Source organism: Equus asinus, chromosome 6, assembly GCF_041296235.1.
Source record: "Equus asinus isolate D_3611 breed Donkey chromosome 6, EquAss-T2T_v2, whole genome shotgun sequence".
Taxonomy (NCBI): domain Eukaryota; kingdom Metazoa; phylum Chordata; class Mammalia; order Perissodactyla; family Equidae; genus Equus; species Equus asinus.
In genome coordinates this window covers 63,256,965-63,268,981 of record NC_091795.1, presented here as the reverse complement: position 1 = coordinate 63,268,981, position 12,017 = coordinate 63,256,965, and the positions used below count along the sequence as shown (strand labels likewise).

Here is a 12,017-nt window from a genome sequence, read left to right as displayed (position 1 = left end):
AACCCTGCCCCCACTCCCAACTCCTCCCACCCCCACCCTCGGGCCCATGCTCTGTCGACCCTTGGACCCCCGAGATCCCTCTGCCCAGCCTCCTGAGCCCGGTGCACAGCCCATAGCCCGCACAGTGCCCAGCTGGAGTTTGGCAGCATCTGCTGGAGGTAAGGACCGGTCCTCCAAGGGTAACATTCCCTCCCATCAGTTCCTGTTGGGGTTGGAGCACAGGCCTGAGGGAGCCTAACCGTCAGCCTTGGAATCCAGCTGTTCCTCCTCCTGCCCTGTGACCCCAGGCAAGTTCCTTCTCCTCTCAGTGCCTGCCTTCCTGTCGGTAACATGGGGAGTGAAGGGTGGGGAGGGTAGGAGCAGGGTTGTAGTGAGGACTTCTAGCTCAGAGTACTTAGAGCAGAGCCAAGTGCTCAACAGCAATGAGTAGCTCCTATTATTACTATTATTATTGCTGTTAGTCTTAGTGCTCCTTTGTGAAGCCTGAGCACTAGAGTCCTGATCTTTGGCCCCCAAGGGGGTCTGAGCAGGGATGAAGACCACCTCCCTTCCTGGCCGGATCCAAAGCCAGCCTCCCCCAGTCAACCCCCGGGGTGGGTCCCATGCTGATTGGACCAGATAAGGTAGGGGACAGTTTTGGGGGCAGAGGCTGTCTTATTCCTTCTCCCACCATGGGCCCCACTCTGAGGAAGAATCATATTGCTCTTTGCTGTAAACAGACAGTTCTTGAAACAGGGGGCGGGGTGTGACAAAGCCTGGCCCTGTGTGTGGTCCACAGATAGATGGCGGGCCTCGCTGCCCAATGCCAGGAACTGTTTCTGCTCTGCAGGCCAGCCTCTCTCCCCGCCCAGCCCCACCTTCCCCACGGCCACATCCACAGCCCCCAGGAGGTGTGCGAGACACCTCCAGGCAGAGGGTGGGGGCCCCTAGGGTCCTGAGGCTGAGGAGGCTGGCCTTCCGCTTCAGGCTGCCATGTTCTCCATTTTTTTTCTTCATTTGTCCCTATGTATCTGAAACGCACACATTTCACTGCAAGTTCAGTCTCCTGCCACAGTCCTCATGGAAATACAAGAATTTCTAGACAACAAGATTTCTAGATACAAGATTTTTACCTGGATACCATAGCTTTGTTCCATCGCTTCCTGGGACACGTTACTGGGCCCCTTCCATCACCTTTACCGAGGGGTGCTGTACCCGATTTCTCTTTCCCAGTTCCTGGCTTCCTCTCCATCCCCCTCCTGCCCTACCCCAGCCCCCAGCCCAGTGGTCCCACGGCCTCTCCTTTATTCCTCACCTCTGCCCCGTGGTCCTGTTTTCTCCCCCGAAGCTGGCCCTGCAGGAGACTTCCTGTTCCCAGGGTCTGGCACAGGCTGACCATCGCCAGGGGCAGGGGGAGGCCCAGTCTATGGACCACTCCTGGGGCCTTGACATCACGACAAGCAATCTGTGGGCCCTGGTTTTTAAATGATCTGTAATTAATGCTGTTTTTGTTATTTAGCACTTTCTCATCAAAGGGCTCATTTAGGCCTTGCAAAACCTGACAGATAAGGCCAAATTTAAGGCTTCTCTTGGGAGTGGCTCCACCTGGGAGGAGTGCGAAGCTCCAGACTCCTCTGTCCACCTTGGGCTCCTGTGTTGAGTGTGAACTAATTGCTACGAAGGATGGGCAACAGGAAGGGGAGAATTTCCATCTTCCCTTTCAGACCTGAGAGGCCTGAAGGCGTTGCTCATGGCTGTCTCAAAGGTAAGACTGGCAGCTCCTCCAAATGGGACATCCCCAAGCAAGGCCCTGTCTCCCCATCTCTCCAGACTCCTTACACTGCTCACTCCAGAGAATTATACGGGAGCCCCTCAGAGGCTGCTTTTTCTAACTGACTGACTAGCAGAGCAACGAAGGACTCATTGCCTCCTGACTCTTTCTCTCAGATGAGTACCTTTATTTGGTTCTGAGGATGGCCTGACTGTGGGGCCCTGGGGCCCATTGGCTGGAGGAGAGTCAATAATGTACCGACAGCACAGCCACAGATCTGGCCAGACACCCCCTCTTTGAAGAGGCAACTCCCCTGTGCCTGGAGGCGAGCGTGGGTGTGGGAGGCGAGGGCTCATGCAACGGCAGGTGCCGAGCCTGCAGCTGAGGACGAGGGCAGAGGGGACTCCGCCCTGTCTCCTCTCCTGATCTGGTTGGCAGCCGCCAGAATTTTCGTCTCTGCTTGACCCCAGCCCTTCTTTCTTCCCTCCCCTCTGTGAGTCCTGGAGCTTGGAGAGCCCAGGGCTGGAAGGAGGCATTGGTACAGGACCGTCTCCTTCCCAACCTGCTGTCTTGGGCTGTTCCCTCTGATCTCATCCTCCTTCAGTCCAGCTCAGTACCTCTGAAGCTGGCTGTCCTCCAAGTCTAACCTCAGATCTCACCTCCTCCAGGAAGACTTCCCTGAATCTTGCCGTGGTGCTGCCTCCCTTCTCAGAATTCCTGGGGCAAATAAAGTTTGTACCAGAAAGCTGCCACATGCCACGTCCTCCAGTTGTGTGTGGACATCATTGGGACCGATCACAAAAGCTCTGGCTCTCTCTCCTTCTGGACACTTGGAAGAGGTGTACATCCCCGCCCACCTGAATTCAGGTGGGGCCACGTGACTGGCCATGTGAGTGGAAATGGTGAGTGTCACTTCCAGGAAGATAGTTTTAAAGTCAGTATGTACTTTTCCATGACAACTATCTAAGCTCCCAATAATGGCTGCCTGGGTCCCTGACTGCAACAGACTGAGCCCCTGCAGATCTGTGATGATGTGTAATTGTGAGCAAAAATTAAAACTTTGTTGTTTTAAACCACTGCAATGTTTAGAGCTGTTTGTTACTGTTGCATAATCTAGCCCATCCTAACTGATACACGGTGTGAGCAACAAGGATGTCCCACTTGACCAGTTTGAGACACAGAATAAATTCATAGTCCTTATAATTTTCATTCAAATTATAAAAACTTTTGATCCTTACCTCTGCTGAGGGTTGTGCTCACCAAAGCCACTGGCTGGGCAGTGGGTCCTCAAGGTTACATAGGAGACATTTCCCAGAGTCACAGTAGGCCATGGGCTTCATGCCAGGCTGGACTTCAACTCCCAGTTCTGAAATTCTTTAATTAGGTAGACACCAGCCTAGAGCATCCTCCTACCTCTTGGTCAACTGGGCAAGCCCACTGCTTTCATCTCCTTTTTTTTTTTTTTTTTTGCTGAGGAAAATTAGCTCTGAACTAACTTCTATTGCCAATCTTCCTCTTTTTTTCTTGAGGAAGATTAGCCCTGAGCCAATGTCTGTACCAATATTCTTCCACTTTATATGTGGGTCACCAGCACAGCATGGCTGATGAGTGATGTAGCTCCATGCCCGGGGCCAAACCTGTGAACCTGGACTGCCAAAGTGGAGTGCACCAAACTTAACCACTATGCCACAGGGCCAGACCTGCTTTCATCTCCTTTTACCCTCCAAATGTTATCTCAGAGATGTTGAAGACCTTCCATGCCCCTGGGTCTCAGTCCCAGTAGTACCTGGTACACCCTGATTTGTTTCAGTAACTTAAATCCTCAGAGAGAGCAGATCGTTCAAGAGCAGATCTTAATTCTCCTAGAGCCACAGGCTTAGTATGCAAATTTAGGCACTGCCACCCCCCCACTGCAGCCAACACCACCACTTCGTCAAGCGACTACCAGGCTCTTTGTCTCTATGACCATGGCAGAAGGTGACACAGCTCCATGTGCCCACAGGACTGGAGCCCAGGCCCAGATGGATCAGAATACCCAGACACACCATCCCCCAGAACCATAGGTGGCTACTAACCTCATACTTGGGTATCTAGCTGCCCAGAAACTGTGGAACCTGCTCTAGAATGCTGCAACGTCTTTTCTAAATTGAAGCCTGGCCCTCAATTGCCAGTCTTTCTCCACACCTCCACTCCAGGATGAGAATTTAAAGCCTCCCTTCTCTAGGCACCCCACGTGTGACTCTTGGCTCTTGGCTAAACGGCCAGCCTCTTGCATCCCCGCATTACCCTCGAACATCGCAGGGCCCACAGCGAACGCTTGACAAACCCTGGTGGCAGGGAGGAATTTGATCCTCTGGAGCAATGTGCTCAGGCACAGCTGAAGGGAATCAAGCTGCCCACAAGCACCAGAGCAGCCTCTCCCAGCAGCCTCCAGCCCTGAGCCCGGGGCCAGGTGAGGAGGAAGGTAAGGGAGGAGCAGAGGAGGGAACAGATGATATCAGGGAATCAGTGATGTGACTGTGTTGGAGGTGGTGGTAGGAAGTGGCCCCTACAATCCAAGATCTTCTCTGACTTTTCAACTGGAAATTTCTGCTCCCCCCGCCACCAGGATATTCCTCACTCCCAACACTCCAACCTCACTTTGCACAATCAACAGATTCCTGAAAAGATGCCAAGGAAATGGGTTTTTGGGAAATCATACCCTATTCTGAATGCCCAGTGGGGAACGCTGTGTTGAAATACATCTTCCGTAAATCCTTTTGTACAGTAACAGCCCCCACGGCACAGATCAGGTGATCTTCTCTGGGACACTCCCCCACCTTCTAAATTACCGAGCTGCTCCCCTCCAGGCTCACCTGGGCTGAAGGTGGAGGCCAGGCTGGGGGACCCTCCATCTCTGAGGACATAAAGGGCGAATAAGGAGACATTCGCCCTTTGCAGGCAGGATCTGAGGCCCCGCAGCGGCGTGAGTCACAGGTGATGAGTCACCGCATTGTTTGTGCTGATGGCCCGAGCAGGAAGCAGTCAGGCTGCAGGAGAAGCTGACTTTTCTGTCTCGCTCCGGGTATGAGTCTACGTGTGTGCGTGCGTGTGTGGACGTGAGTGCTTGGACCCCCTTGAGTGCACGTGGGGCAGCACGTGCCTTGAAAATTACTGTTTCCCAACACATTTGGGGTAAAAATGACTGTCCTCCTTATATTAGTGGTTACCAAAGTGGAAGGGGGTGGGGGGAAGGTGAAAGGGGTAAAGGGGTAGACAGGTATGGTGACAGATAAAAACTGGATTATTGGGGGTGAGCACGATGCAGTCTATACAGAAACTGATGTATAATAATGTACACCTTAAATTACACAATGTTATAAATCAGTATGACTTCAATAAAATAAATTTTTTAAAAAAGAAAAAAGTGACTAGCCTTCACAAGCTTGTGTCTTAGAGATAAGAGGGCCGTGGACTGCACAGGCGTCAGCCGCGGAGCCCCTCCCTTCCAGGTGCGGTGGGAATGTAGGCCCCATCTGCTCAGCTCTGCATCCATCCCACTCCCTCTGCCTGGGAACCAACTGCCCTCCACCCACCACTTGTTGACCTTGTCCGACCTTGTCCCCTGCCCCCACACCCAGACACAGTTTACAAGACCACGAGGGGACACAGGACTGGGAAATGGGAATTGGGACTAAGATTCCAGCCTCGGTCCAACTGTTCCCCTGACCAGAAGCCATATAGTGCTGGGGCTCTGGGTGGCTGTTTTCCCCACTCTGGGCTGGAGAGCAGAGAAAGCGGCTGCAGGAGAGAGAAGAAGGAAGCAGATGCCCAGAGGAGCCGAGAGGGAAGAGGCTTCCTGAAGCACACAGCCCTTCTGGGCCTCTCCCCACACCTGCTACTCCCCTGGTCCCACACGTGCCCACCTACACTCTGTCCTCGTCCCACAGGACCAGCCCAGGGGTTACCTCCTTTCCCTACTTCCTGATGCAGGGCACCCCTTCCTCCTCTGGGTCACCCCCTGTCTTCTCACCAGTCACACTGAGGTGGGATTTTGTGTCCCAACCTCCTCAAAGGAGCTGTGGCTTGTTTGTACACCAAGCACAGTGTGTCTCACGCAACGGGTGCTGCGTAAACACTGCTGAGCTGATGTCCCAAGGCCAGCGTTGACCTTGACCTCTCTGTTCCCTACAGGGTTAGTGAAAAGAGCCAGGTTTAACCTTGGTGTCTCCTGCCTCTGTGGAAGCCTGAATCCCCTCGGTTTATGGGGTGGAGAGCAGCTGGTCTCCTTCAGATGTGTCCCCTGACCCTATCCTGGGGAAACTGAGGCAGGAGGCATCTGTTCTCTGTGGGAGCATCCTTGAGAACACGAACCCTGCAAGCAGCAGGGCTTGCTTCTGGCTGGGTTATGATGTTTGGCTACCAGTTACTAACGCCCCCTGGGGCTGGCTTCAGGGAGCTCAGCTTAAGGAATCGAGGGTGTCTTAAACGCAGGACGAGAGCCTTAGAAATCTCCCCAACACTTTCTAAACAAATAGATACGTTTTTACCAATGTGAAATCAAACTGTACATCCTGTCTTTTGTAACCTGTTATTTTCATTCAACAGTATGTTACCAACATTTTTTTCACATTAATAAACCTAGATCTAAAGCTTCATTAGTTGCTGGCAGTGTTTCCACTGTAAGAATGTCAGAGTTAGATACACATGCCCTGTTGTTGGACATTTACTTATTTGTCATTTTTACATTGAACAGAACAGTACACATGAATACCGCTGTCCACGCGTCTTGACCTATTCTCTCCCTCGGATGAGTTCCTCACAGTGGCATTGCTCGGCTAAAGGGGAGGCACTGGGGTTTTTAAGATTTTTTGATGCCTGGCACCTAACTGCTCCCCAAGAAAAGATTGTACCAACCAAACTCGCTGCTCTCCAGCAGCCTACAGGAGCGCACATGCCCTCACCCCTCAGCGGCGCGAGGTCCTAGGATCCTGCAAATGGGTTTCAATCTGTCATAAGAAATAGATTTTTCCCTCCCCTGCTTACAATAGGGCTTCACAGGAGAAAAGCCAAACTCGCTGGGGAGAACTGACACCTATGGAACAGCTCCTACCACGTGCCAGGCATGAGGCACACTCATTCTCATTTAATCCCACAAGGTAGATATTATTGTTCCCATTTGACAGATGAGCCAGTGAAGGTTCAGAGAAGTTGGGTGACTTCTCCAAGATCACACAGCCAGGAAATGGCCAGAGTCAAGCTCTGACCCCAGGTCTGAGGACAAGGCCTGCGCTCTCTCTCCTTATGGCTCCTGGAGACACAGCACAATCTGGCTCTAACCCACACCTTCCAGCCTCATCCCATCCTTGACCCGGCCAAGCCCCTGCACCACACTGGTCCCCTTCAAAGGGTGCACACCCTATGTTAGCGCACACACTGCTAGATGTAAGATTTGAGAGAATTGTTTTTATTGGTTATCTGTACTTTCAACCACAGCAATATTTTACTTACTTAATAAACAGAGGGTTTTTTAACTTTAAAAAAAACTCATTGTCAAGATTCTCTTGGAGAAAAAAAAGAATCCCCTCCAGTGTTTCCTAACGTCCCCAAACACACACACACACACACACACACACACACACACACACACTGTGACAGCCTGGGGTTGGTGTGCCACAGGCTGCAGGCAGGAGGGAGCAGAGCATCTCAGAAGCATCTTGTGACCTTCCATGGGGAGGCTGGGGCCAAGCTCACCCACATTCAAGTCTCCCACAACAGGCCACTGGCCTTTGAGGATGTCCCAGAGCTACTGCTGGCCTCTCTCTCCCCCAGGGACCTGACCTCCCCTGACTCAGGCTGACTGTCTCCGGCACAGACCCTCGACCAGCCAGGCCCTGGGGAAACAGCTGGAACCAAATGACTCCAGCGGCTGCAGTTAAACGGCCAGGCCTTCCAAAATAAGCACAGGGAAGCCGAGGGAGCCAGGACTTCCAGCATCAAGGAGGGAGTCAGCTGAGGGCAGTCGGGGGGGGGGGGGGGGTGGGTGGCGAGGGGGACAGAGCCTGGGAACGTGTTGCTCAGGGGGAGCCAGAGGAGCAGCAGAGGCTGGTCTAAGAAAAGGGTAGAAACTTGGGGATAGAATGGAGGGTGGGGCGGAAACTTCCTCCACTATACCCACATCCACCAATCCACCAGAACACACAGTCTCTCTGGGACTTCTGCAATGTATTTAAGGCTCAGAGGAAATGAAGTATACATTGGATGGATGGATAGATGGATGGATGGATGGACGGATGGATGGGATGGATGCGTGGATGGATGTGTGGATGGGTGGATGGGTGGATGGGTGGGTGGATGGGTGGGTGGATAGGTGGATGGATGGGTAGATGGGTGCATGGATGGACGGATGGGTGGCTCACTGGCTAAACAAAGCAATGAATGCATACATGGATAGATAATGAGTAAATAGTTCTGGTTCTTTTAGAGGTCAATAATACCAAGGTGAATCAAGAGTCATCAAGATGTTCATACTCATTGAGTCCTTAATCCCATTCTTGTGAATTCGCTGTACAAAAATAATTCAGAGGAATAAAAGTGGTCTGACCCCAAAAGATGACAGTAGCCTTGCTTCTCATACAGCGAGACCAGAATGTCCTAAATGAGCAATGACCTGAGGCTGATGAGTAAATTATGGTAAAATGTTATATTATGCAGCCATTCAAAGGATAACCAGAATGACAGTGAAAAAAAGGGAACCGTATTTCTGAAATAACATTGAGTAGGAAAAGAACATACGATGTGCAACTTTGTGGACTGTTAAAAATCAGGTGCACGGGTGTCTCGGTGGAAAGAATGGTACAGGCTGGGACCTTAGAAGATCCGTCTTCAAGGACACTTGCATCTCAGCCATCATTTAACGTCTTTAGCCTCACTTCCCATGTCCCTGGAGTAGGACAATGACCGAACTCCGCTCCTGGTCCGGAGGACTGCAGTAGCTCTTGTGTCTGAGGGTGCTTTGTGACCTGTAAGGCTCGTCACATGCTAGTCAAACTCACGTGTGCCTCTGGGTTGAGGTTAGAAGGGACGTGAAGTAAATACAGAGGTGGAGTTAGAACCGGAATTCTGGGAAATGCAAATTAAAAAGGAAATAATACAGTATTGCATCCATATCAGATTAGCCGAACACCACCAAACAAACAAACAAACAAAATGCAGGCGCAGAATGTCCTCGATACCTGATCAAATTAAACCTGAGCCCTGGTTTGGGCTGCCTGAACGTTGCCGCCCCCCTCCACCATGCAGAGCTGGGTCACGGATGTGGAAAGTGGAACTGTGGGAGGGGCATCTAGAGTCAGAGGGCTCCGCTGTCCTCTGCTCTCTGGAAAAGGACCGATAAATTCAGATTCACTGAGCACAGAGTACCTGCCATGTGCCTGCCCCTTCATAGACATCAGGAGGGTAGCAGACACACACATGGTGTTTGCTCTGACAGAAACTTTCCAAGTGCTTTTTATGTATTAACTCAATTAATCCTCATAACAGCCCATTGAGATAGTTACTATTATCACACTTTACAGATGGCAACCCTGAGGCACGAGAGTCTAGGTAACTGGGCCCAAGATCACCTGGCTGGTAAGCGGGAGAGGCAGGATTGTGTCCCTGACTACCTCTCACACACTCTCCCCAACACTCCTGCTGCGTCTCCTGAGACCACCACGGGAATAGTTGCAGACCTGAAGTTGCAATACAGGCGTCTCTGGCTCCTCTCTAGCGCTCTTTCCAGAAGACAAAACCCACGGGTTTGTCAACAATTGGTCATTTTTTTACAGGTGAATTGGTGTTTTTGCTGCACTGGAGCGGTGGACCCAGTCTGGACCAACCCCAGCTCCTCACGCCTCGTCTTCTCTCTTCCTGGGGACCCTGCTCCCCCATCTCCAGTCCTAGGAGTTCTGAGCTCTGTACCCTGACCCTGGGGAGGGAGGATCCCAATGCCAGAGTTCTCTCTCTCCAAGACTCTGCTCCCAGGAGAACTTCCCCAAGTGCAGAGGGCCTGGGGGCAGAGGGTCATCCACTGGGCGCAGAGCTAGGAAAATGGTGAGAACAGAGGAACCAGCTTAGCTTCTCTGAGCCCCCTTTCCTCATCTGTCAGTGGGAAGAATGATATGTATTTTATTCCCAGGTCTAACTACCACATGGGGTTGTAGATGAGGCGAGAAGGCAACCTAGGAGGTTACGAGGACCATGCAGTCACTCTGGGGGCTCCCATCTCAGGTATGCAGAGAGCCCTTCATTTGGACTGTGTGCCCTGAAGAGAGGACAAGGGCCTCTTGGCAGGCAAAGGGAATGGGCCTGAAATCCTCCAACAGTGTTAGCGCAGGCCCTACTTCAGCTGTTTGGAATTCAGTTCATGAGCATTTACTCAGAGTAGCTCCTGCTGCAAATAAAATCGTGTCCGCGCGTGTGTTTGGGGTCCAGTGGGGAAAGGGGGGGGACAATGGAAAAGGGAGCAGTGGTCATGGGGCTCAAATGACCCATTGCCCCCTCGGCACCACATCTTCCACACTCATGACCTCCTTGAACTCTCACAGGGACCCCAAGAAGTAAATACAGTCACCCTCTTTCACAGACGAGGACCCAAAGCCATTCCAAAGTTTTCCTTCCATGCTGCCCCACTAGGTACAGTCTGGGTGAGCTGAGGGACTGGGACGGGAAGAGCTGCCCTCCGGGAACTTGAGTCCTGGCTGAGTCACCTGGCCTGGACGTCCGTTTCATAGCCTGTTACTCACTGACCGACACTATGACTTAATTCCCTATGGGCAATACCACCCTGCACGTGAGGAAATGGGTGAAGACTGTGACACAGAAGCTAAAAGGCTCAATTACCCTTCGTGACGGGAACATAGGACATTTTTATGAAGAGAGAAATTTTTGCGTCGTAAATCACACTTGTGAGCAATGAGCCCGCACTGCTGGTGACCATGGTTACATCCAGAGGCACAACCAGAGGCAGCCTCCCTGCCACGCCAGCTCATTAAACCCCAGGACCGTGTTCCAGGGATCACTCAGGGGTCAGCCAGGCCCAGGGTAGGCAGCAGGAAGGGCCAGGGTTCAGGTGTACCCCTGGCTCCAAACCTTGGCTGCTGGTAGATATCAACCGTGGGGGTGACGATGGGGGGGGCCTTAAAAGGTCCTGTCGCCCAGGTCCCACCCCCAGATGTTCTGATGCAATTGGTCCAGTGGAGCCTGACCATTGGAAGCTTTAAAAACTGCCCAGGTGACTCTGATGTACAGCCAAGGTTGAGAGCTTGCCCGCCCTGCCAATCAATGAATCAAACAGCAAGCTTTTAGCAAGTGCAAGCTGGTGGGCGGAACCAGGAATGGGACACAGTTTCTGTCCAGGCTCATTTACATGAAGCCATATTGCTGACCCTCATACCACACAGGCAATAGAGACCCTGGGAGGAGCCCCGGGTGCAGGATGTGTTACCTTGAGGAGTGGCAGCTGCACCCGATCTGAGCCCAGAGACTGAATCTGTTTTGGGGCTCCCACCAATGCACGTGACCATTGCCTCCCCCATGCTGTCGTCACACATGCATGCGTCCTCTTGGTCCTGCTTTCTCCCTCCTCTGCCCTTCAGCAAATGTCCCGAGTGCAGCAGATCCAAGGATCCGCTTTCGTTCCATCCGCAAACATTTGCCGACCGCCTAGGGCATGTAAGGAGCAGCAACTGGACTGCGCTGGGCAGTGGGCTAGTAGGAAGCAGGGACACAGGAGCCAACAAGGCTCCTTCGAGGATGCAGCAGTTCTTATCACTTAACAAGTGGAATCCGTTCGTTTGATGAACGGCCTCAGGAAGATGCAAGCCAAGGCTCAGAACAGCCGTCCAGCAACTCGTGTTCTTCCCATGAAACCACAGGCAGATTCCATAGCTTTCTGGTTACTTTTGGGTATTAATAAATAATCCCATATTCTATAATAAAAAGTCTAGTTCAGGGCCGGCCCAGTAGCACAGCGGTTAAGTGTGCCGGCCCAGGGTTCGCCGGTTCAGATCCTGGGTGTGGACGTGGCACTGCTTGGTAAGCCATGCTGTGGTAGAAGTCCCACGTGTAAAGTAGAGGAAGATGGGCACGGATGTTAGCTCAGGGCCAGTCTTCCTCAGCAAAAAGAGGAGGATTGGCAGCAGATGTTAGCTCAGGGCTAATCTTCCTTAAAAAAAAAAAAAGTCTAGTTCAGTTGAATATCTAAGTCCCAAACGCTTACCCAGTTTAGAATCTAGCCCCCCACCCC

The 12,017-nt window shown here is 52.1% G+C and overlaps 1 long non-coding RNA gene across 1 annotated transcript; it reads left to right on the top strand.

The window, feature by feature from the left end:
• Positions 1-81: 81 nt before the first annotated feature.
• On the top strand, positions 82-3,197 carry LOC139045533 (uncharacterized). The gene is made up of 3 exons (XR_011504049.1): positions 82-287; positions 1,499-1,744; positions 2,419-3,197. It is a non-coding gene; the product is annotated as an uncharacterized lncRNA (long non-coding RNA).
• Positions 3,198-12,017: the final 8,820 nt, after the last annotated feature.